The 27,611-nt window shown below is 43.9% G+C and overlaps 1 protein-coding gene across 1 annotated transcript in view; it reads left to right on the forward strand.

Annotated features, from left to right (window-relative positions):
• Nucleotides 1-27,611, forward strand: part of LOC120031253 (zinc finger protein 407-like) — a 94,330-nt gene that overhangs the window by 46,845 nt on the left and 19,874 nt on the right. The gene's annotated exons all lie outside the window — the stretch shown is intronic.

A 27,611-nucleotide genomic window follows, 5' to 3' on the forward strand; every position in this document is an offset into this window, starting at 1 on the left:
GCCGAAAGGACACCTTTTATCCTGTTATCCCTCTGACCTGGCGCCCTCTGGATAGTAAAGCATGTGGTAGCTAGCCGCTCCAGTCCAAGGTTGCGTCCCAAATGGTGGCCTATTCCCTATTTCCTGCACTCCTTTTGACCAGGGTCCATAAGGGTTCTGGTCAAAAATAGTGCCCGGGACACAGACGTTGGCCAGGAGAGGATACCATTACTGGGGTGAGGAACATGGCCATAGAGCATGGAGAAGGAAACACTGTGGCTTTATTTCTTTAGTTTCTATGGAGACAGGATGGGTCTGTGTTTTGTCTCTGTGTACTGAATCTGCTGACTGTTGGCCTCTCTTTGCCTTACACAGACTTATGGTTGGCAAAATACCTGCTTCTTATTCCCTTACACTCTGGCTCACCCCCCTAGACACCCTTAACCCCCACTCTACCCCCCAACCCCCCCCACCCCCACACCTACAGAAGGTTGAAAGAAGGTCTGTTTGTGTTTTAAAGTGCTCTTGCGGGGCTCTGAAAGAGGGAAGCAATGTTTCATCCGAGTCGACAGAACGAGACCAAAAGAAAGGAGAGCGGGGGGGGGGGGAGATGAAGAAGGTAGATGTTGAATTAACCTGCTTGTGATTGCTCTCTGTCAGGATGGGGCTGGCAGGGAGAGGCAAATCGTCTGTGAAGGCCCTTCCTGCTGTTTTCCCTTTGAAAGACACAGATCAAACACAGACTCTCTCTCTCTCCTCTCTTTCTCCTCCGTAGCCCAGTCACGGGCCCCTCACAGCCGCAATTGATTGACACTCGGGCGTCTGCGGCGCTCCTCTCGGTGCCATCTCTGCCTCTTTTTCTTCTTCTTTTTTTCAGCCTTTCTTTATTCAACGCAGTCGCACTTCGAATTAAAGCCCTTCTCAGGGATGAAAAGAGAGGTCCTCTGCAAACGGAGGAGGGAGAGAGGAGGGAATTAGAGCCAGCCAGAGATGACGGAGGGAAATTATGATTCGAAAAAAATATGAAAGAAACCAGGAGAATATGATTAGGGCAATTTTTTTAAGTAAAATGGTAATGACAATTGTCTTCCTCGTGAGATGGACACAGAGATAGGGCGCAGGGAAGTGGCAGTGCTTCTGAGATGTGCGCTGCGACGTCACAAGGCTAGCGGTGATAGTCGAGCTACAGGAAAGGCACCATACCTTATAGTTAAACGGAGGATCTCCACTGTTGTTCTTGTGCAGGTGTTAGGCTTAACAAGAACACGTAATACAATGCCCTTTCGTACCCACACAGGTCATAAGTCATCATTAGCATTGTTAGAGGGTCTTCATGCCACTGTTTAATTGTAAAAAATCTCCCCAATTGTGGACTTCTAATTGCGCATCTCGAGGGCACGGCAATCAAATGGCTCGTAATGATGTGTCCGGATGTGCTACTTAGTGGCCGGCTGCAGCACGTCTTCAAGGCATTGTTCCTAGTTAGTTCAGTTTCTGTTTGCCCTAATAATACAAGACCGATGGCTACCGTAGAGGTTTGCAAAAGGGCCCCTTCTTAAATGATGTAATAATGCCGTATCTGAACCATCAGGCAAATTCATTTGTATGCATGTTTGTTGTTATGTGATATTGCAAGCAAAAAAAACTGTTTTTCAAATGGTTTTACTTTAGTCCTTTCTTCTTGCTTTCTACCCTCCCCATATCTCTCTCTCTCTCTTGCTCTCTCGCTCCCCCGCTATCGCTATTTCTCTCTCGCTCTGTGTATTGTTCCCCCATTGCTCTCTCTTTCTGTTTCTCTCTCTCGCTCTCTCTCTCTCTGTCCCTTCAGCATCTAATGAAATATCCCACCCCTGTTGTGTGTGTGTGTGTGTGTGTGTGTGTGTGTGTGTGTGTGTGTGTGTGTGTGTGTGTGTGTGTGTGTGTGTGTGTGTGTGTGTGTGTGTGTGTGTGTGTGTGTGTGTGTGTTATGTGTTTATTCTAGGAATAAAGTGGGTATTTAAAGTGTCAATAAAGTGTCAATTTGAAGCGTAGACAATAAACCCAACATCTCGGGACTTGGCGTCACCCTGAGAGAGAGTTTGCGACATTAACAATGGACTTGTTGCAGCGAGACGTTTGGAAGAAAAATCTATGTTTATAAGGCTCCGAAATGTATATCTTGGTCTTTCAATGTGTCTTTATCTCTGCTTGTCCCTTAGTTCATCTGTTTCCCGTCTGCCTTTTTGTCTGTAGTCGTTGGCACGAACACACCTGCGTTTTACAGTGTGAAGACAATATCAGGAACATGTTAATACAATGTGTTGTCTGAACAGATGGAACAAAACCAAATAAACTCTGAAGACAGTGTGTCTTTGTGTCTCTCTGTCCCTTCCCGTCACGTTCACACAAACACACGTTGAGTGCAGCACACCTGCATGCAAGGGCTTGAAGCTGATTGCAGTGCCGGGTGTTAATTGGAGATTTCCCCCGTGGTGAACACCTTTTTGGTTCCCTGCTGGCTTTCTTTGGGCCTGTTTTTCTTCCTGGAAATACATCACAGTTTTTTGCAACCCAAGACATGAGCTCTGGAAAGAGAGTCTCCCCTCCGACAGAGCACGGTAGAGACTATTCAACTATCAGGGGACTCGCTTGTTTGTCTTTGCCTCTGCCTCTCTCTCTCTATTGTTTTCTCTCTCTCTCCCTCTCTCTGTCTCCCCCCCCTCTCTCAGTCCCTCTCTGGGAGGCTTATTTGTGTATTTGGATGTTGACTCTCCCCCATCCCCACGCTCCACACGTTACAGTAGGCCTGATTGAGGTGTCACGGCAGAGACGCAGAGAGTGCCGCTCAGTGCGAGTGTGCCCCAGGGGACGGCTAGGGAGGGAGTGAAAAGCCAAACGGTTTGGGAAGAGAGACGGCGCATGCAGTGGCGTGCGGCCCAGTAAACGGATGCGGGCACGGGGGCCACTCGGCTCGGGCTAGGCAAAGCCGGCGTTTCCTGCATAATGACCTGCTCCGACGAGCATGAACGGACACATTCATCACACATCAGCCTGCGACAAACAGGCCTTTGTTTGTTCCACTTCGCTCCACTCTGAGAGCCACTCTCTCGTGGTATTTAGTGGCCATTCAGGGGACAGACTGACAACCAGTCTATAGGCCTATATATGTATGTATGTATGTATGTATGTATGTATGTATGTATGTATGTATGTATGTATGTATGTATGTATGTATGTATGTATGTATGTATGTATGTATGTATGTAAGAGAAACTGTGGGACTAGTGGCTCTTGGTTGGTTCTCTCTTGGTTTTTCAGTGGCTTCTTCTGAAATGACCCCCTTTTTTAGTATGTAGTGCACTACTTTTGACCAGAGCCCTATTTGCACTATAGGGAATATAGGGAATAGAGTCAGTGGCTACTGGTTCCCTCTTTTTATCCATGGCTACTTCTGAAATTATACTATTCCTTATATCGTGCACTATTACAAAAGCCCCCCCCCCCTCGTGCCCCTGACTTTGGCTCTGAGTGATGATTGGATGATGGAAAGGTCACAGTGTGTACTGTAGGGGTCAGAGGATGAGGTCAGAGAAGTGTGTGTGTGTCTGGGGATGACGGGGCCTTGTCTGAAAACACACACGCACACACACAGACACACACATTCAAACACACACGGAAACACACATTCGAAGACACACGCATTCAAACACACACAGACACACACATTCAAACACACACAGACGCCGTCCTCCATGTGGTGTGAGTGACAGCTACAGGGGTGTTTCCCGAGAGGCACCTCTCTCCCGGCACGGGACGTTGGATATGGGACCAGCCGGCTCCTATAAGACCTCCTCCATTATTCAGTCGCCCATCTCCCCTCGCTACAGACACTACTATAGACAGTAGACAGCGATGGACAGAAAAAGATGAGAGGGTGGGGGCTAATGAGAGAGAGAGAGGGAGGGGGATAGAGCGATATAGAGAGGGAGTTAGAGAGGGAGGGAGGGACAGAGAGAGAGAGAGAGAGAGAGGGATTGTGGTAGAGAGGAGTATTGGTTTGCGATTGTGTCTATCTCGCACCGGTCCCCCTTTTGACTCGGTCAACACAAGCCTTATAACACCACCGTGTTGCTCTCTGCCTGGGGGAATCTATCTCTCCCCTGACCATTAACCCCTGTCAGTACTGGAACCCTTGACCTTCAGCTCGAGAGAATCTACATGGGGTGTCAGGTAGCCTAGAGGTTAGATCGTTGGGGCAGTAACCGAAAGGTCACTGGTTCGAATAACCGAGGTAACAAATAGAAAAATCTGTCTGTGCCCTTGAGCAAGGGCCTTAACCGTAATTTGCCCCAGGGGCGGCGTATTATTATTACTGACCCTGTAAAACAACACATTTCACTGCACCTATCCCATCTATGTGACGATAAAACACCTTAGTTTTTAAATCCTTTTTTACATGGGCCACGCTCAGAAACATTCTAGAAGCCTCCCGGGTGGCGCAGTGGTCTAGGGCACTGCATCGCAGTGCTAGCTGCGCCACCAGAGTCTCTGGGTTCGCGCCCAGGCTGGGCTGGGTTCGCGCCCAGGCTCTGTCGCAGCCGGCCGCAACCGGGAGGTCCGTGGGGCGACGCACAATTGGCATAGCGTCGTCCGGGTTAGGGAGGGTTTGGCCGGTAGGGATATCCTTGTCTCAGTATGTAAAATGTAATAAAATGTATGCACTCTACTGTAAGTCGCTCTGGATAAGAGCGTCTGCTAAATGACTAAAAATGTAAATGTAAATGTAGAACGTTGCAGATAGAAATGTGATGAATACAGCTTACACTTTCCTTCTATTCTACCGGTTAGTGCTACCCGGGTGCCTTGGGACGTCCCTACCCTAACTTTAACCCTAACCTTAACCTTAACCCTAACTTTAACCCTAACCTTAACCCTATCCTTAACCTTAACCCTAACCTTAACCTTAACCTTAACTTTAACCCTAACCTTAACCCTATCCTTAACCTTAACCCTAACCTTAACCCTAACCGTAACCCTAACCCTAACCTTAACCCTAACCTTATCCCTAACCCTAACCTTAACCCTAACCTTAACCCTAACCTTAACCTTAACCCTAACCCTAACCTTAACCCTAACCGTAACTCTAACCTTAACCCTAACCTTAACCTTAACCCTAACCCTAACCCTAACCTTAACCCTAACCCTAACCTTAACCCTAACCCTAACCCTTACTTTAACCGTTTAAAATGTCGACTTCAATAGAGTACCACAGTATGAGTCATAATACTCATAAGACCTAAGGGTCAAACAAGGAAATGGTTCCAATCATTTTTCAACTATTTATTTTTCCTATAGGGGATTTTAGAAACATTTTAAAAAGGGCTGTGTTTACCCGGGTGTGACATTTTGCTAACAGTGTAAATCTCTTTCGGAAAAGGTGACCCCCCCCCAAAATGAAATGTTAATTAGCTTCGGATGTGGCTATCATAAAGAACTACAAATGCCATCTGGCCGAATCGAAGCAAAGGTAAGAATCTCTGTATTAACTATCTGTTAGCAAAATTTTGTTTATTCATAAATTGGCAATTTTTTTTTTTTTTTTTAATTGACACCACCTGTTAGCAAAGGTGTCAGCTAGAGATGCCTTGCGGGAGCTTGCAGGGATTCGTAGTCTTGCATGATGTCTACTTTGATGCTAATTAACATGTTTGAATCTGAGAGTAAATAGAGCCGAATATATTGATACGTCTCCTTGTCCGAGAGCGATTTACATGGTTATCGAAACGTAACGCCAGTGTAAAGCTTACACCAACACAGCCCTTATTTTAAGTGTCTCTAAAATGACTGTTTAGACCTTTTCACCTATTCTATATCTGTTCTATTCTTGCAACATTCTTGCAACGTTACATTCACCTGAACGAGGCCCCAGGACCGGTGATGGTAATAACAACATGGCTGCTTATTGGCTTCCTGTTCTATCCAGGAACGTTTTGGTCTTACTTCCCAACCAACAGACCAATTGCCATTTTTTTTTTTTTTAACCAGAGTCCCATGTTTCTTGTTACGGTGCCCCTGTTAGGAGCTTTCACTGCGGTTTCTTCTGTTCTCCCAACATAATTGAATCCCCTGGTTGCGCATCACTGGGCTAATTTGACCCAATGTGCAGCACTTGGTAATCAGAGTGCTGCCATTAGGCTATCAGACCCCAATTAACTGTCCTCTTATTTCCACATAACGAGCGCCTCTGTTATTGTATTCTTCTTTATAGTGCTCAGGCTTTGTTTGGAGAGAGAGAGAGAGAGAGAGAGAGAGAGAGAGAGCGAGAGAGAGAGAGAGAGAGAGAGAGAATTGCAAGATAGGGAAGGGAAAAGTGAAAGTTGAACATTCTCTCTGTCTTTCACACATGCCCACACACATGCTCTCTCTCTCTCTCTCTCTCCACACTGACTGTATCTATGGCACTGTCTTGTTCTCTCTTTCTGTCTCAGTCCTGTGTAAGTGACTAGAGCTGTGTGTGAAAGGAGCCCATGGAGAACAATAGCAGAGTGTCTTGTGTGTGTGCGTGTGCATGCATGCCCCTGTGTCTCTCTGTGTGTGTGTTTGGTGTTGGTTTCAGTTCCCCGTAGTCTAATTAAAGGGTGAGGAAAGCCACTCACAGAGAGATTAAACCTAAAAGGGCAAATTAGCACTAAAAAGGGGTGTGACAAATCCACACATAGGCACAGGCCATGAAATCTCTCTTGACACCTGTGAAAAGAAGGGGGGATTAAAAAAAAGTGTTTCTGGAGTCTGTGCATTTTTAATGAGAGATTTCAGCGTGGTTCGCTAGTTGGGCTATATGCCTCAGACTGTGTGTCTATCAGGGCAGACTCCAGAGTATTGGGGCTGGACTACATAACCTGAACAGACTCCAGAGTATTAGGGCTGGATAAAGAGTAGGGATGGGGTTTGGGGCAAGACGGGTGTGTGTGTGTGTGTGTGTGTGTGTGCGCTTTCGTATGTGTGTAGGACAGACAGACAGACATAAGCCTGAAGCCATACCACTCACACAGAGATACACGCATGTATGACCTGCTTAAAACGAGAGTAGGAGAGACAGAAAGGGGGAGATAAAGGGGGAATGAGATAGGGGCATAACCAGTCCAAGGAGGCGAGCCCCAGTCACTGCTTGGTGGGACATTATGTTAAGCAGGGTGACTATAGATGTGACACTCTTCTGTCTCATCTGTGTCCACTAGGTTCAGAGAATCCATCCCTCATACACACACACCCTCCTATCTCCCACACACACACACCCTCTTATCCCCCACACACACACACCCTCCTATCCCCCCCCCCCCCACACACACACCCTCCTATCCCCCATACACACATTATCATATCCCATACACACACCCTCCTATCCCCCATACACACATTATCCTATCCCCATACACACACCCTCCTATCCCCCATACACACATTATCATATCCCCATACACACACCCTCCTATCCCCCATACACACATTATCCTATCCCCATACACACACACAAACACACACACACAAACACAGGTCTAACACCCTCCCTTCTGGACAGTGAAGAATTCCGACATTGGCTTCCCTCCTGATAGCGATCCCCTCTCTTTCTCTGTGGCTTCAGAAATACTATCTTCGCTGAACTGGTGAATTGATCATATTCTCCTGACATGTTTTATTACAAAGGCCCAGCTTGTAAAAAGGTAATCATTTACTGTTGCTGCCTCTCCTGGACCATACATCTAGTGTCTTCACAGGACAAAGTTATCCTGTGGTTCCACGAGCTGTTGTTTGTGTGTTTGTGCACGTTGTTGCTGGTTTTATTTTAAGGGTTGTCAGTACCCAAGAGATTTTGGCAAAGTATAGGACTAGTTAAAAAGGCAATATATACTTGAGTTTGTGTGGGATTGTGTGCGTGTGTGTGTTTGTCTGCGTGTGTTGTTGAAGCACGACAATGAAAATGACAGTGAATGGGGCCTAATCCTTCTGGGTAGCAGAATCCAAAACACCAAGTACCACAATCTCATCATTTCAATTATCATATTTATCGTATTTATTCATTTTCCTCTAGCTCCAGCTTAATGCTCTCTCTCTCTCTCTCTTTCTCGCTCTCGCTCTCGCTCTCGCTCTCGCTCTCGCTCTCTCTCTCTCTCTCTCTCCCTTCCTCTCTCCCCCCTCTGTAATCAGTTTTTTCTTCTATACGTCTCTCCACTGGCGATGTGGGAACCTGGCAGTCACGCTGATTGACAGCACTCAAGTAGCCTACGGAAAAGCAGCTCATTTTTTTTGTCAGGCATGGCACTGGTGTTGCGGGCCTTATCTGGAACCCCAATGCATTGCCTTTTCTCTGGGCAAAAGGGGTTGCCACTCACCCAGATTGACAGCTCTCAGATTTGGAGGCTGCAGTGCAGGGATTTCCTTTCTGTCATTTTTTCCCTTCTATATTTCCTCCACTGTTTGCCACTCGTTCCAGCGAACACACACGCACGTGCATGTACACACACGCGCACACTCCCACGCTCACTCGTCTTTGACCATTTTGTTTGGCTATGACCGTACCTGCCGTTTGATTGGCAGACGTATATCCATGTCTGTCCTCTCTCCAAAATGGGTCAGGTTCATTTTTGTTTTGGTAATTGTTGTTTTAGTCGGAGGGGGGGATTATGGTAGAAATGATATGGATAATTGAAGGTGTAGGCCTGTGAGCGTGCGTGTGTGTGAGCGTGTGTTTCAGCCTAGCTCTTTCTGCTATTCAGTCTGTAACCGCCTGCAGGACTAGTGTGTATGAGTGCCTGTGTGTGTCCCTCTATGCGCACTCGCGTCAGCCGGGAATGACCTCCGAATCCTGGCGGCTTATCGCTGCGGTGTTCCACATTATTGATAGCAGCAGAGATATCGACAGGCGGGCGCCGGGGGGGGCGGATGATGGGAGTTTGATATGACATATTGTGCGTCTCAGCACAAGCCATAAATAATTGTGACACGTTTTTGCATGCATGGGAAAGTCCTTGATTCAGGCCCCCATAAAAAAAAAAAAAACTTCTATTATAGAAGTTATTTGTCAAGTGGGCACGTGATGGATGGCGCAGCGTTTATCCCGTGGCAGGACGACGGGTTATGGATGCCTGGGAGGAGTCGCCGCGGCAACGCTGACACCAGAGTAATTACAGCCTCTCCTGCGTTCTATGCACCTGCACACGCCTCGATCCCTCTAACGCCACTATCTTAGACAATGACAACGTGGCCAAAGGCCTGAAGATAAGACTAAGATAGATATATAGGAGTTGTAGTACACTGACTGTACAGGGAGCCACTGTATTGTCAGCCTAGCTTAGCTTAGCTACATAATATAACATATAATATGCTGTATATAGCATTTAGCAGATGCTTTTATCCAAAGCGACTTGCAGTCATGCGTGCATGCATTTTACGTGTAGGTGGCCCCAGCGGGAATCCAACCCGCGAGCCTTTGCTTTGCAAGCACCGTGTACTACTGACTGAGCCACTACATACAAACACACGTTACAAGCTCTTTCATACTCTTACATGCCCACACATACTGTGTAATTACTTCTATGTCTTTTGACTCAATCATAATTCAAATGTATACTTCTTGTGTTATGTTATTGGTGTAATTTGATACATCCACAGTGTTTTAACTTTGCCTAATGTCTCAGTATGTGATTGAGTGGCGGCGGTTCGACAGAGTTGGGGGCGAGGGGGGTAGTGTCTTCTAGAAGCAGTCTGCCAGGCGAGGAGGGGGGTGGGGGTGAGGGAGCTGTGGGTGGATGTTCGGGGAGGGGGGGGGGAAAGGGCACGGGTTGAAGCCAGACGCAGACCGTCAGTGGGAGTGACACCTGTTCACCGCTGCCGCACCCTCACCGGCAACAGCTGGGTCCGGTCCTCCACGCGCTCTCGCTTTCTCCTCCTACTCCTCCTCCTCCTCCTCATCCCCTGCTTCCCTAGAAGACAATAGGCATGTGGAGATTTTAGTGAGCAGCTCCAGCCCAGCTGTTTCCATTTTCATGGTGGTAATGAGGACATAAACAGAGCGAAGTGAAGCGCGGCAGATTGTGTTGTGTGTTTATCTTCAGCGGTTTGCATTTTTTTTGTTGCAGGTGTTGTTGCTGCTATTAAACCCAAGTCCTTTCTAAAGTCAATTGTTGTTACTGCTTGGCAAAGAATTCTAGCCTGGTTGGTGGGCGATGGTTCACTTTCTGGTCTCAGACATGATTGTACAACATGGTGCACTACCTAGGCATTCCTCAGGTGCATACCTGTTTTTTTGTTTGAGGTTTTATTTATTTGCACCAAAGAAAAGAAGTGAAAGACAAAACAGTACAGATAACAAAAACGGGTAAAAATGGTGTGCAGTTGAGGTTGGAAGCCCAAAAGGGCTTATATGAAAACCACACCACGAATATAAGTACAAAAATAAGAAATGAAATATCAGTCGGTTACACAAAGCATACTCTTTTTAATTGGACAGGATATACTCAGTATACAAGAAAACAAATTGTGCGTGCGTGCGTGCGTGCGTTAGGCAGGCTACATGGAGGGGAATGTTGGGTAGTTTGATTCATCAGGCTGACCCCCAGTCTCCACTTAAAGTTACTGAGGGATGACGAGGTTTTGGCAATGTGAAGATAAGAATTCCAGAGTATGGTACCTCTGTATCTGATAGAGAAACTGACCATGTGAGGTGCGGCAGTGGGGAGGGTGAAGGTTATCACAGTGTCTGGTGTCATATAGATGGATTTCAGAAGTAACCTGGAAGAGACTATTTGAAGTGTTTCGGTAAACTGTCTGGGAGGTATGAGTATTTGTAGATGAAAGTGTATAATTGGCGTACATTAATGTTGTAAATAGACAGGATATTGAATTTCTTAAACAAAGGTGCAGCTGGAGCCAGGTAATTAGACATTTTTGCTAATTAATTTTGTATGATGAGTAATTTGTGTAGGTAGGAGTCATATTTACTGGCCCAGACAATATTACAGTAAATGAGATATGGGTAAATTAAGCTTTAGTATAGAGTTAGGAAGCAAGCCTGATGAAACAAACCACAAATCTTTCTGATGATACCAACAGATTTCATCACTTTGCTACAGACAAATTGAATATGATCTTTCCAGGATAACTTTTCATCAATTAGAGCTCTGAGGAATCTAGTGGATGTGACTTGTTCCATTTCATTCGCACCAATTGAGATTCTGGCTCTTAAAAAAAAATATATATATTAAACAAAAAAATATTTCTTATTCTTACTAGTGAATACAATAGTTCGATTTTTTAAACATTTGAAGATCATTTGTTTATCTGGAATCATTCAGAAAATGTTGCCATACCCGAGTTGGCTTCATTAATTAGTGAATCAAAATTCTTATGTGATATAATCTAATTGGTATCATCAAGCAAAGACAATGGGAAGTACGGTAGAAGACCCAGCAGCAAGGTCATTGATATAGATTAGGAATAACAAAGGTCCAATTATCAAACGCTGTGACACACCACAGGATATCTTGGCCCTGTTAGATGCACATCCGTTTGCATAAACATAAAGATTTTATCCACGAGTTACAAAAGAGTCATATCTGTGGAGTAGTTTTTACGAAAAAAAAACATATAGGTGCTTGATATCCTTGCATCATTCTTGGATTTGAGTAATAATGAAGGTAACATTTGTTTTCTATTAGGTGATTACAACATACATTTATTAAAAGTGAGAACCAATCACTGACATCGGATTTTTGGGGGGAATACTTTATACTCCAGCTATCTGGAGTCTGCGAACGTTCAAATGACTGCGAACGTTCAAATGACTGCGAACGTTCAAAGGACTGCGAACGTTCAAATGACTGCGAACGCTCAAAGGACTGCGAACGCTCAAAGGACTGCGAACGCTCAAATGACTGCGATCGTTCAAATGACTGCGATCGTTCAAATGACTGCGAACGTTCAAATGACTGCGAACGTTCAAATGACTGCGAACGTTGAAATGACTGCGAACGTTCAAAGGACTGCGAACGTTCAAAGGAAAAGGTAGAAAATAAGATTGTCTTGGAATTAGATCAACGGCTTTACAGGTTGTTAAATTGCTTAACATTATAGTAATCACAAGTGATACACTTATTTCTGGTACATTTCAGGAAATTTGAATCTGGATCAACACAGTCATTATATTTATAATTGGCTTCATTAATATCTAACGGGTTAAAGACCGTGTTATTAGGGTTGATATCCTGCCCAGCTAAGAGCGATACACAGTCGGAATCATCCAGAGAGTGAAACAGAAACGTAGAAGTGCATGCCTCACATGTCCAATATAACCATACATTTGTGTTAGTTTTATCAATAGGGGGGCACTGCACATTGACACAGTTCACACAACACCCCTGAACACTTCAGAGTGTTATGACAGTTACAGCAGTGTGTTTTTGGTGTTAGGTGAAACACATGAACAAAGTAGACGAAAGATATGTGTGGGTGTGTGTCCGTGGGTGTCAAATCAGTGGACTATAGCGGAGTCACCTGCCATATGCCTACGAGAGGGTGGGTGAACAACCAGCTGATCATACTTCAGGTATGCGATGTTGCCTTTTTTTTTTGTTCTTCAATTAGTCGTGGCAGCAGTTCCTTTCTTTTGAGGCGTATCATTTCGGAGAAGTCTACATCGATGAAGATTTTGCTTCCCGTCCTCGTCTTTGAGCCTGAGCAGTTTCACCACCATAGATCTGGGCCGACCATCGGGGAGGGAAAGTGCTGTTCCTACGGGCCCTCTCCATCTCCATGAGTTTAGGGTCCAGTTTGAGTTGATCTGCCAGGAGTTTCTTGGCCTTGACTTCTGTGTCAAGCCAAGTTTCAGTCTTTACGTCCTCATTTCCATCGATTTTAAAATGTTACTGTACCTCGATTGGTTGTTGAGATAACCTCCGTTGGAAGAGTGCTTGCCCAAGTGTTTGGAAGATTGCGAAATCCTCCGATGTGGTTTTGAATGCCGTCTGACTTGGGACTTTCGCACTTTTCAACTCCTCCACCTCAGACTCCAAACTGTGTTTAAATTCTATTACGTCCTTAAACGGACCATCAACCCTTTTGTTGGTGCAATCCACAGAGAGTTGCAGGAAGGACTTCAAGTTATTTTCCTGCAGATCTGTTAGATCTTTGTAGAACTCTTTTTGTTGATTGTGTAGTTCATGGAGTGTAGTGCTTGATCTGTATTCCTCGTCCGCTTTGAGGCGTTTTCTTTCCTGTCTAGTATTAGCCGTGCTACAGGCTTGTTGTGCGCTAACACGAGTTCGCAAACACAACCCACACCCCGCCTCCCGAAAACAAGCTCCTTTCAGTGAAATGGCAAACGCACACACAAGCAACACAGACTTGATCACACATGCACCGGTACGGTTAAATAGAGAGAAGGCGGAGGACTTACACCCTGTATGGATCCTGGAGGAACTTTTACTAACGGAGCCGGAGATCACCGACTCACAAGTTTAGTGCTGTGGATGCAAGCAGTACGCAGGGCGGTAAGCCAAAACACCGGTCGAAGTTGCTTGGGGAGAGACGATGGTAGGAGCATTCACTTACCCATGGAATGAGCAGCGTGAACGAGCGAGCGTGTACAAACATAACCACTCGGTTACAAGGAAAGCGCACCTACGTGCAGAAATCCATCCGCAAACATACAGTGTGTAAGCACACACACACACACATGCACCCGCACACAAACACACCCAGACACACACACAGCCTGTCTCCCTCCCCCTCCCCTCTCCCCACACATACACCTCTCCATCCATAGATCCATGTTCTGAGGGTCCTTCCCCACACTAGGTAATATGCCCAGCCTCTGTCTCCATCTCTGATTGTGTCAGGGCTTACAGAGCTGAGTCTTAATCCAGGGGGAGGGTCTCTCTCTCTCTCTCTCTCTCTCTCTCTCTCTCGCTCTCTCTCTCTCTCTCTCTCTGTCTCTCTCTGTCTCTGTGTGTGTGTGTCTGCAGAGATGGAGTTCAGAGAGAACCGCTTCACTCGGTCAATAGGCTTATAAGACTATCAGGGACTATTGATCATGCCGGAGAATGGGGCCAAAGCTACCTTAATTGTTTTTTTACTAGCCTGTAGGTAAAGACAACAGTCACTGGCCCACACCACTCATGAATCTTACATCTGTTTTGTTGTGAAAGCACTGGGAGTTAATAGCCTTTGATTACTGGGGAGGGGTGTGTGTGTTTGCTAGGAGGGGTAGGGTGTGTGTGATGCTATGTGCAGCCTCAATTGGTATCGAATGGTCAAATGTGGACTGGCCTCACTAGGCCAATATTGGCACCACTGGTTATAACAAACAGATTTGACCATCTTTCTCCCTCCCCTCCTCTTTGCCGTAGTCTAGGTCCCTCTCACTCTGGGTTACTCAGTCACTCACCAGTCCTATTGTATTCTCATCAACATCACACACACTCTGCGTCGGAAAGGAATCCTTCAGCTTTGCCGACATCGTTATCCAATCCAACGTAGCCTCTCTGCGTCTGTACATTCTCAGTGTTGTTAGGTCAATACATGCTGAGTGAAGTTCAAAACAGTTCTCCGTCCAGCCTGTGTGTGTGTGTGTGTGTGTGTGTGTGTGTGTGTGTGTGTGTGTGTGTGTGTGTGTGTGTGTGTGTGTGTGTGTGTGTGTGTGTGTGTGTGTGTGTGTGTGTGTGTGTGTGTGTGTGTGAAGTCCTATCTGCATGTGCAGCCTCCCCAGTGTCCGCTGTGTGTGGATTTATTTCCCATGTTTGTTTATTGTGGAGAGCAGCGAGTTTGTTCGTGCCTGGCTGTCAGAGAGGCCGGCCTGGTGTGATGAAAGACACTTGGACCTTCCCATCCATTTCGCATTTGCTCCAATCAATTATTCAACAGGACAGCCAATTAAAAATGAGGGAGAGCGGTCAGGGCCTCGCCCCCCGAAGGCCACCACTAGACAACTCTCTCCGTGAATAATTGGTGCAATTAATTTAGCATTGAGCAATACAGGCGTTCTCACTCGCTCTCTCTCACCCGGCTACTATACCGCTGAGCCACTCAACACAGCAAAACACACACACGTACAGCTAGGCACACAATCGTCATTACACACACACATATCACACACACACATATCACACATACTGTACACACACACACACACGCACGCACGCACGCACGCACGCACGCACGCACGCACGCACGCACGCACGCACGCACGCACACACACACACACACACACACACACACACACACACACACACACACACACACACACACACACACACACACACACACACACACACACACACACGTTTGTTTTCTTATCCTTGTGGGGACCAAACAATTGATTCAATCGGGCTATGGCAGTCTATTACAAATCAATCTGACAGTACCTCTGACAGTATTTCAATCTGAAGGAAGCATGGTTTGATATGACTGAAAGACATCAGAAAGGTGTTGGGAAGTTACGAAGAGCATCGGAAAATATTTTAGTATGGTCTTCTGTGTAGAAAAGAACATCACCATTAATGATGTTCTTCTTCCCTCTGTCTGATTTAGTGGCAGGTATTGTCCTCTCTGTTCTAATGAGTCCTGTGCGGCTTGTGAGCATTGTAGAGGGAAACAGACAAATGGAGTCCCTTCAGAAAGTATTTACATCCCTTGACTTTTTCCACATTTTGTTGCGTTACAGCCTGAATTTAATATGGATTGGTGGTCACCAGCTGACACACAATACCCCATAATGTCAAAGTGGAATTGTGTTTTTAAAATATTTTTTACAAATTATTAAAAAATGGAAAGCTGAAATGTATTCAACCCCTTTGTTATGGCAAGCCTAAATAAGTGCAGGAGTAAGCATTTGCTTAACAAGTCGCATATTAAGTTGCATGGACCCACTCCGTGTGTGATAATAGTGTTTACATTTATTTTGAATGGCTACCTCATATACACTGCTCAAAAAAATAAAGGGAACACTTAAACAACACAATGTAACTCCAAGTCAATCACACTTCTGTGAAATCAAACTGTCCACTTAGGAAGCAACACTGATTGACAATAAATTTCACATGCTGTTGTGCAAATGGAATAGACAACAGATGGAAATTATAGGCAATTAGCAAGACACCCCCAATAAAGGAGTGGTTCTGCAGGTGGTGACCACAGACCACTTCTCAGTTCCTATGCTTCCTGGCTGATGGCTCAGGTAGTGCAGCTCATCCAGGATGGCACATCAATGCGAGCTGTGGCAAGAAGGTTTGCTGTGTCTGTCAGCGTAGTGTCCAGAGCATGGAGGCGCTACCAGGAGACAGGCCAGTACATCAGGAGACGTGGAGGAGGCCGTAGGAGGGCAACAACCCAGCAGCAGGACCGCTACCTCCGCCTTTGTGCAAGGAGGAGCACTGCCAGAGCCCTGCAAAATGACCTCCAGCAGGCCACAAATGTGCATGTGTCTGCTCAAACAGTCAGAAACAGACTCAATGAGGGTGGTATGAGGGCCCGACGTCCACAGGTGGGGGTTGTGCTTACAGCCCAACACCGTGCAGGAAGTTTGGCATTTGCCAGAGAACACCAAGATTGGCAAATTCGCCACTGGCGCCCTGTGCTCTTCACAGATGAAAGCAGGTTCACACTGTGACAGACGTGACAGTCTGGAGACGCCGTGGAGAACGTTCTGCTGCCTGCAACATCCTCCAGCATGACCGGTTTGGCGGTGGGTCAGTCATGGTGTGGGGTGGCATTTCTTTGGGGGGCCGCACAGCCCTACATGGGCTCGCCAGAGGTAGCCTGACTGCCATTAGGTACCGAGATGAGATCCTCAGACCCCTTGTGAGACCATATGCTAGTGCGGTTGGCCCTGGGTTCCTCCTAATGCACGACAATGCTAGACCTCATGTGGCTGGAGTGTGTCAGCAGTTCCTGCAAGAGGAAGGCATTGATGCTATGGACTGGCCCGCCCGTTCCCCAGACCTGAATCCAATTGAGCACATCTGGGACATCATGTCTCGCTCCATCCACCAACGCCACGTTGCACCACAGACTGTCCAGGAGTTGGCGGATGCTTTAGTCCAGGTCTGGGAGGAGATCCCTCAGGAGACCATCCGCCACCTCATCAGGAGCATGCCCAGGCGTTGTAGGGAGGTCATACAGGCACGTGGAGGCCACACACACTACTGAGCCTCATTTTGACTTGTTTTAAGGACATTACATCAAAGTTGGATCAGCCTGTAGTGTGGTTTTCCACTTTAATTTTGAGTGTGACTCCAAATCCAGACCTCCATGGGTTGATAAATTTGATTTCCATTGATAATTTTTGTGTGATTTTGTTGTCAGCACATTCAACTATGTAAAGAAAAAAGTATTTAATAAGAATATTTCTTTCATTCAGATCTAGGATGTGTTATTTTAGTGTTCCCTTTTTTTGAGCAGTGTGTTTACTCCACACACACAATTACAGTGCCTTCGGAAAGTATTCAGACCCCTTGACTTTTTTTTTTTTTTTTTTTTTTACGTTACAGCCTTATTCTAAAATAGATTAAAGAAAACAATTTCCTCAGCAATCTACACACAATACCCAATAATATAAAAGCAACATTTTTAGAATTTTTTGCAAATTTATTAAAAACAAAAAACATAAATACATAAAAATTGTACTCACGTGCATTCTGTTTCCATTGATCATATTTGAGATGTTTCTACAACTTGATTGTAGAAACAACAACCTGGCTCCATCCCTACGGTGAAGCATGGTGGTGGCAGCATCATGCTGTTGGAATGTTTTTCAGCGGCAGGGACTGGGAGACTAGTCAGAATTGAGGCAAAGATGAATTTGTGAATTTTTATTAGGATCCCCATTAGCTAACGCCATAACGTTAGCTAATCATCCTGGGGTCCAACACCAATTAATAAGACATTACAAACAATTACAAATTAAGACTTTACAAACATTTAACAAGTAGACAATACAGACAATTAAAATACCTGACAGGAAACACATTTAACATTCAGTTGATGCTTTCTATTTCCTATCCAGTCATATGGTCTATCGCACGTATTTCCCCCCTGGGGTACGCGCAATGCCGTCGGGGGTAAGCCAAATAAAAATGTGAATCACATTTAAGAAAAATGTGAATCACATTTTTTTATTCACATTTTCAAACAGTCCATTTAGATTTTCCAACGGGGCTATACATTTGGGTGAGGTTTTTTTCTCGCCTGAGTAGCCTCGTTTCACTGCCAAAAATAAAATTAAACCATCTAGTTTTGAGCGAAATAACAACACAATGTCAAATACAGGTAGCCTAGTCAAATAATGAACATCCAATCACATTAACCGTTACTCTCTCGCGGGAATTCCACTAAGTAGCCAAACATAGCTGCAGATCATTCCGTTTGCTCGAAAATGGATAAATGGTGTCCATAGAGACACATACCAGCAGTACTACACCTGCACCTGTCGACGACACAAGTTGTTCTGCTTCCACGAGCACATCCAATGCTAGCATCAGTGATTCTACATTTGTTGTTAGCCCAGCTAGCATGGACACTGACAGTTGTGAATCTGATGCAGCCGAAGAGCTACTGCCCCCTTACCTGGGAAAGCACCGAACAACAGACGGGGACGTTGGACCATCGAAGAGGCGCAAATATGATGAGAACTACATTGATTTGGGGTTCACTTATATTGGGAGTAGTGCCTTTCCTCAGCCACAGTGTGTTATATGTGCAAAAGTACTATCTCACAACTCGATGAAACCTTCACTCTTGCGCAGACATTTAGAAACAAAATATGCCAATTTGAAAAATTAGCCGCCAGAGTTTTTTGAGCGAGGTTTAGTTATTAAGACATGTATAAAAGCAAACAGATACCATCAATAAGAAGGGGCGAGAAGCGTCTTATATGGTGAGCTACCGAGTGGCTAGAACAGGCAAGACCCATACTATTGTGGAGGACTTAATTCTTCCTGCTGCCGTGGATATAGTTGGGAAAATGCTGGGGGAAAAGGCCAAGAAATCGATACAGACAATGCCTTCATCAAACAACACAGTTTCACGACGCATCAGTGACATGGCAGGAGATGTTTTGAAGCAATTACTGCTTTGCATGCAAGCCAGTGAATTCTATGCATTACAGCTGGATGAGTCAACAGACGTGGCGGGCCTGGCACAGCTCCTGGTATATGTCCGTTAAGTTTATGGGGGGTCAATTAAGGAAGACATCCTCTTCTGCAAACCAGGACAACAGGAGAGGATATTTTTAACTTCTTGTGGCTGCAGGGGCAGTATTGAGTAGCTTGGATGAAAGGTGCACAGCGGTGCCCAGAGTAAACGGCCTGCTCCTCAGTCATAGTTGCTAATATATGCATATTATTATTAGTATTGGATAGAAAACACTCTGAAGTTTCTAAAACTGTTTGAATTATGTCTGTGAGTATAACAGAACTCATATGGCAGGCAAAAACCTGAGAAGAAATCCAAAAAGGAAGTGGAAATTCTGAGGCTGATCGATTTTCAACCAAGATCCCATTGAAATTACAGCGAGATATGAATGAGTTTGCACTTCCTACGGCTTCCACTAGATGTCAACAGTCTGTAGAACTTTGTCTGATGCCTACTGTGAAGGGTTGCCGAATGAGAGGAGAATTAGTCAGGTCTGCCATGACCCGACCATTCTTTGACCACATGAGAGGGAGCTCTGTTCCGTCGCTCATCTGAAGTCAATGTAATTCTCCGGTTGGAACGTTATTCAAGATTTATGTTAACAACATTCTAAAGATTGATTCAATACATCGTTTGACATGTTTCTACTGACTGTTACTGAACTTTTGGACATTGTCAGCTTTTAGGGAACGCGCTTAGTGACTTTGGAATTGTTTACCAAACGCGCTAACAAAAGTAGCTAATTGGACATAAATAACGGACATTATCGAACAAATCAAGCATTTATTGTGGACCTGGGATTCCTGGGAGTGCATTCTGATGAAGATCATCAAAGGTAAGGGAATATTTATCATGTAATTTCTGGTTTCTGTTGACTCCAACATGGCGGCTAATTTGACTATTGTTCTGAGCACCGTCTCAGATTATTGCATGGTTTGCTTTTTCCGTAAAGTTTTTTTGAAATCTGACACAGCGGTTGCATTAAGGAGAGGTATATCTATAATTCCATGTGTATAACTTGTATTATCATCTACATTTATGATGAGTATTTCTGTTGAATTGATGTGGCTATGCAAAATCACTGGATGTTTTTGGAACTAGTGAACGTAACACGCCAATGTAAACTCAGACTTTTTGATATAAATATGAACTTTATCAAACAAAACATACATGTATTGTGTAACATGAAGTCCTATGAGTGTCATCTGATGAAGATCATCAAAGGTTAGTGACTCATTTTATCTCTATTTGTGCTTTTTGTGACTCCTATCTTTGGCTGGAAAAATGACTGCGTTTGTCTGTGATTTGGCGGTGACATAATTGTTTGTGGTGCTTTCGCTGAAAATCCTATTTGAAATCGGACACTTTGGTGGGATTAACAACAATATTACCTTTAAAATGGTATAAGACACATGTATGTTTGAGGAATTTTAATTATGAGATTTCTGTTGTTTGAATTTGGTGCCCTGCACTTTCACTGGCTGTTGTCATATCGATCCCGTTACAGGGATTGCAGCCATAAGAGGTTTTAAGTAATGGACAGCTTTGTGACATCAAATGGACTTTGGTGGTCAAGATGTGTTGGTATCTGTACTGATGGTACAAAAGCCATGACAGGGAGACATAGTGGAGTGGTAATGCGCGTGCAAGCAGTTTCTCCCTAAGCCATTAGGCTACACTGCAGCATCTACATTTCCTTGCTGCCAAGGAAATGCCTGACAGCTTGAAAGATGTTTTGAACACTACAGTGAAAATAGTTAACTTAAAGCAAGGCCCCTGAACTCTCGTGTATTTTCTGCACTATGCAATGATATGGGCAGCGACCATGTAACGCTTTTACAACATACAGAAAGAAGTGCGCTGGTTATCAAGGGGCAAAGTATTGACACATTTTTTGAATTGACAGACGAGCTTCAAGTTTTCTTTACTGACCATCATTTTCACTTGTCTGATCGCTTGCATGATGACGAGTTTCTCACACGACTGGCCTATCTGGGTGATGGTTTTTGAGGCTATGATTAAGAAGTTGGAGCTCTTCTCTGTCTGCATTAACAAGGACAACACACAGGTCTTTCCATCAGTGTATGATTTTGTGTGCAAATGAACTCAAGCTTACGGACAATGTCAAATGTGATATAGCTTAGCACCTGAGTGAGTTGGGTGCGCAGTTCCGCAGGTACTTTCCCGAAACAGATGACACAAACAACTGGATTCGTTATCCCTTTCATGCCCTGCCTCCAGTCCACTTACCGATATCTGAACAAGAGAGCCTCATCGAAATTACAACAAGCGGTTTTGTGAAAATTGAATTTAATCAGAAGCCACTGCTAGATTTCTGGATTGGGCTACGCTCAGAGTATCCTGCCTTGGCAAATTGCGCTGTTAAGACACTGATGACCTTTGCAACCACGTACTTACAATTGAAGTCGGAAGTTTACATACACCTTAGCCAAATACATTTAAACTCAGTTTTTCACAATTCCTGACATTTAATCCCAGTAAAAATTCCCTGTCTTAGGTCAGTTAGGATCACCACTTAATTTTAAGAATGTGAAATGTCAGAATAATAGTAGAGAGAATGATTTATTTCAGCTTTTATTTCTTTCATCACATTCCCAGTGGGTCAGAAGTTTACATACACTCAATCAGTATTTGGTAGCATTGCCTTTAAATTGTTTAACTTGGGTCAAACTTTCAGGTAGCCTTCCACAAGCTTCCCACAATAAGTTGGGTGAATTTTGGCCCATTCCTCCTGACAGAGCTGGTGTAACTGAGTCAGGTTTGTAGGCCTCCTTGCTTGCACACACTTTTTCATTTATGCCCACACATTTTCTATAGGATTGAGGTCAAGGCTTTGTGATGGCCACTCCAATACCTTGACTTTGTTGTCCTTAAGCCATTTTGCCACAACTTTGGTAGTGTGCTTGGGGTCAACGTCTATTTGGAAGACCCATTTGCGACCAAGCTTTAACTTCCTGACTGATGTCTTGAGATGTTGCTTCAATATATCCACATCATTTTCCTTTCTCATGGTGCCATCTATTTTGTGAAGTGCACCAGTCCCTCCTGCAGCAAAGTACCCCCACAACATGATGCTGCCACCCCCGTGCTTCACGGTTGGGATGATGTTCTTCGGCTTGCAAGCCTCCCCCTTTTTCCTCCAAACATAACGATGGTCATTATGGCCAAACAGTTCTATTTTTGTTTCATCAGACCAGAGGACATTTCTCCAAAAAGTATGATCTTTGTCCCCATGTGCAGTTGCAAATCGTACTCTGGCTTTTTTATGGCGGTTTTGGAGCAGTGGCTTCTTCCTTGCTGAGCGGCCTTTCAGGTTATGTCGATATAGGACTCGTTTTACTGTGGATATAGATACTTTTGTACCTGTTTCCTCCTGCATCTTCACAATGTCCTTTGCTGTTGTTCTGAGATTGATTTGCACTTTTTGCACCAAAGTACGTTCATCTCTAGGAGACAGAACGCGTCTCCTTCCTGAGCGGTATGACGGCTGCGTGGTCCCATGGTGTTTATACTTGCGCAGTTAACTTTGTGTATGTAAACTTCTGACCCACTGGAATTGTGATACAGTGAATTAAACAATCGTTGGAAAAATTACTTGTGTCATGTACAAAGTAGATGTCCTAACCGACTTGCCAAAACTATAGTTTGTTAACAAGAAACTTGTGGAGTGGTTGAAAAACGAGTTTTAATGACTCCAACCTAAGTGTATGTAAACTTCCGACTTCACTACCATGAAAACTAATTACAGGCACAGACTGTGTGTGGAAAATTATTTAAGACTGAGACTCTCTCCAATACAACCCAACATTGCAAAGTTATGTGCATCCTTTCAAGCACACTCTTCTCATTAATCTGTGGTGAGTTCTTCACAGTTTTCGATGAACAAATAAGGTTTTATATGTAAGATGGTTAAATAAAGAGCTAAATGTATTGATTTTATTATTATTTGTGCCCTGGTCCTTTAAGAGCTCTTTGTCACAACCCAGCTCGTGGGAAGTGACAAAAACTCACACTCATTCTTATGTTTATTAAATGTATCGTATGGTGTGTGTGGCAGGCTTATAATAATGGCAACAACAACAAAAAAATTGAGAGTGCGCTGACCCTGGTGCTAGAGGGGGTACGAAGCTGGAGGTTGAATGTTTGTAAGGGTACGGGACTATAAAAAGTTTGGGAACCACTGGTCTATCGCATTAGATGTTCAATTTTTTTAAAATTGAAGGTGGATTTACCTTTTGCCTGAGAAATATGGATTGGTAAAGAGTCCCATTCAGCTATGGCTCTAAATAAAACTGTAGATTTAAGGCGATTTGTCCTTGGCTTAGGTTGTCTTAGATGTTCTGAATTTACCTATCTGGTTTGCTGGTTATGCGTGTTGCTAGTATGTACTAACTGGCCTGAAAAATACTGTGTTTAAAAATAAAATAAAATAACATTCTAAAGGAAATCAGAAGACTGGATAGTAGACTGGATTTGTTTTCAATGTGAAGCCATGAGAGATTCTGATACATTTGTATAATATTCATACAGATAGAGCAATGAAGAGCTGATCTGGCAGCCCTGTTTTGAGCAACTTTTTTATATATTTATTTGCTGCAGATGACCATATAACTGGACAGTACTCTAAGTGTGATAGGACCAGGGATTGACCATATAACTGGACAGTACTCTAAGTGTGATAGGACCAGGGATTGACCATATAACTGGACAGTACTCTAAGTGTGATTGGACCAGGGATTGACCATATAACTGGACAGTACTCTAAGTGTGATAGGACCAGGGATTGACCATATAACCGGACAGTACTCTAAGTGTGATTGGACCAGGGATTGACCATATAACTGGACAGTACTCTAAGTGTGATAGGACCAGGGATTGACCATATAACCGGACAGTACTCTAAGTGTGATTGGACCAGGGATTGACCATATAACTGGACAGTACTCTAAGTGTGATAGGACCAGGGATTGACCATATAACCGGACAGTACTCTAAGTGTGATTGGACCAGGGATTGACCATATAACTGGACAGTACTCTAAGTGTGATTGGACCAGGGATTGACCATATAACTGGACAGTACTCTAAGTGTGATTGGACCAGGGATTGAATCACCTGATTCAGAGTGCTAGATGTTACATACTCTGAACATTTTCTAGTAATAGCAATTCCCTTACCCATCTTAATACCAATATTATCTATGTTTTCTGACCATGATAAAGCTGCGTCCAACATGATGTAGTAGTTTCCTTTGACTCCTTTGACTCTTTCCAGACGTCTGAGCACACCCCATACAGCAAGCACTTATTAAAAATACGAGAGATTGGGTTAGATATTTGGTTAGCTGTAACTCTAAGCAATTTGGCGTCAAGATTATCTGTACCAGGTGACTTGTCATCCGAAAGAGACAACAGCATCCTTTCTGCCTCTTCTTCTTCTACTTGGTGAAATTCGAACATGCATTGCCTCTCCGTGATACAATCTTTTACTAAGGGTATATGACATGGAGCCATCAGTTGGAATCACTGCATTCCTCAACTTGTCCACTTTGCCTGTAAAACATTCATTAAAGTAGTTTGCGATGTCGTGTGGTTTTGTAATAAATATACCCACTGATTCGACAAAAGAGGAGGACATGTTCGATATCCTACCCATAATAGCGTTCAACATTCTCCACAGTTTTTTCCCATCACCCTTCACTTCATCAATTTGGTGCTGATAGAATCCCTTCTTCTGTCCTTTGCTAAGCTTGGTCACAAGATTTCTTCATTTACAATAACTTTGCCTATCAAACAGAGTGACATATTTATCTGCGGCTTTTTTGACATTGAACGTTGAATCATGAAATTTCTCAGCTCATCATCAATCGATGGGGCACCGTTTGACCTTTTCTTAAAGGGCATTTTCTTAAAGGGGCGTGCTTGTCAGTTGTACTCATGAATAATTTCATAAATGAACTTAGTGACATTTCAGGATCATCCTTACTACACACTTCTAACCTTTGCAGATTCTTAATCTCATCCACAAATGAGTCCTGATTGAACCCTCTGCAGCACCTTACATAGACTACCTAGTGAGTACCACCGAGTTATATTCACTGCAACCTAGTGCCACTGATACAGCTTTAGAACAACGGAAGTATCATTGTAAGAATCATGGCAATGTTTGTTTGTGTCAACTAATCCTGTAAGGCAGGGTTCCCCAACTGGCGGCCCGCGAGTGATTTTATTTGGCCCCCCAAGTTCTGATGTATATATATATATATGTATATATGTGTATATGTATATATATATATGTGTGTGTATATATATATATATATATATATATATATATATATATATATATATATATATATATATATATATATATATATATTAGAAAGATGTTTTTAATGTTTTGTTCAGTCAGTGTATATACACTACCGTTCAAAAGTTTGGGGTCACTTGTTTTTGAAAGAAAAGTAACATCAAATTGATCAGAAAGACGGTGTAGACATTGTTAATGTTGTAAATGACTATTGAAGCTGGAAACGGCTGATTTTTTATGGAATATCTACATAGGCGTACAGAGGCCCATTATCAGCAACCAGAGGCCAATTAGAGGCCAATTATCAGCAAACTATCACACCTGTGTTCCAATGGCACGTTGTGTTAGCTAATCCAAGTTTATCATTTTAAAAGGCTAATTGATCATTAGAAAACCCTTTTGCAATTATGTTAGCACAGCTGTTGTCCTGATTAAAGAAGCAATAAAACTGGCCTTCTTTAGACTAGTTGAGTATCTGGAGCGTCAGCATTTGTGTGTTCGATTACAGGCTCAAAATGGCCAGAAACACAGTACTTTCTAATGAAACTCGTCAGTCTATTTTTGTTCTGAGAAATGAAGGCTATTCCATGAGAGAAATTGCCAAGAAACTGAAGATCTGGTACAACGCTGTGTACTACTCCCTTCACAGAACTGTACACCTATGTAGATATTCCATTTAAAAAATCAGCTGTTTCCAGCTACAATAGTCATTTACAACATTAACAAAGTCTACACTGTATTTCGGATCAATTTGATGTTATTTTAAATGGACAAAAAAATTGCTTTTCTTTAAAAAACAAGGACATTTCTAAGTGACCCAAACTTTTGAACGGTAGGGTATATATAACAGCAAATCAGCTCCAACGTATTTTAATTTCGGGAAATCTGTTCCCAAGTATTCCCACACATAGTGGGGAGATACAGTATCTGTGATCATATACAAATGTAAGCAAAGTTTAAAATTATTATGTTTTGTTCAAATATTATATCTGTTTGCGATCAATTTGCAGTCTCCAAATTATTTGTAATTCTCTTCCGGCCCCCTGACTAAACTCTCAACGAAAATGCCTGATCCCTGCCATAAGGGCATGCTTTGTAACATACACTCATTCTGATGCACACATGTACACTTTCAGTTTGGTTTCAAGTCCCATAGTCAGGCCTTCAATTAAAGCCGTACAACGGAACTATGTAGGATTCTGTGCATTTCTCCCTGTTACTTTCTCTTATCTTCAAGTATGTTTAATTTGCTGCTACCCTCGCAAGATGGTGCCTGTGAGGAGGATAATGACACACACACACACACACACACACACACACACACACACACACACACACACACACACGCACACGAATGCTAGTGACAGCTAAATTCCACCACAGCTTTGATTTATTCAATCACAACAGAAGCATTATGATGGACCCCATCTCCACCCCTCCCTTCATCCCCTCCCTCCCTCTCTTTATTGATCAATCCCCCCCCCCCCCTCCCTCCCACCACCTCTTTTCATAGTCAGATTGACAGTTGAGTAATTTCTCTGTCGGCGATGACTGACGGATGGTAATGGGAAGACGTTTCAGCGTGGCATTACAACACAAAATAATTTCCAATTTACCGCTCATCAAAAGTACTCTCTCAAAAAAAGAGAGAGGAAGACACAGAGAGAGGGAGCGAGGGTTAGGGAAGGAAAGAGAGGATAGGGGTAGAAGAGAAAAACAACAGCCGATTTATCGCTTCAATTACTGATATTTTACATTTAGTTGAAAGCGACATGTTTTTGTAATGTGACAGGCTTCACTGGATTCGAAAACCTCTTCAGACCTCTCCAGTCTTGGCTCGGGAGATAATGACGGGGGAGGGGGAGAAGAGAAGAGAGGGGGGAGAGTGATAGCTGTGAATCCAGAGCCTCTTCAGATAGCGCTGTCTGTCTTGGGGTTAGGGAGATCATGCCAGAGCCTTGACGTGGAGTTTTTGTTTTATTTTATTGTACCTCGCCTGTCACTGGGAGGGGGGCAGGGGTATGGGTGGGGGTGGCAGTTTTGGGGGCCTCTATAAAGCTATTTTACTACTCCCCTGGCTCTACCTCTCTGTGAATATGCTCTTTACCTACAGTATTTTGCCAACTGTATCCTACTGAGACACCT

The sequence above is a fragment of the Salvelinus namaycush genome, chromosome 37 (genome assembly GCF_016432855.1).
Source record: "Salvelinus namaycush isolate Seneca chromosome 37, SaNama_1.0, whole genome shotgun sequence".
NCBI classification, from domain to species: Eukaryota; Metazoa; Chordata; class Actinopteri; order Salmoniformes; family Salmonidae; genus Salvelinus; species Salvelinus namaycush.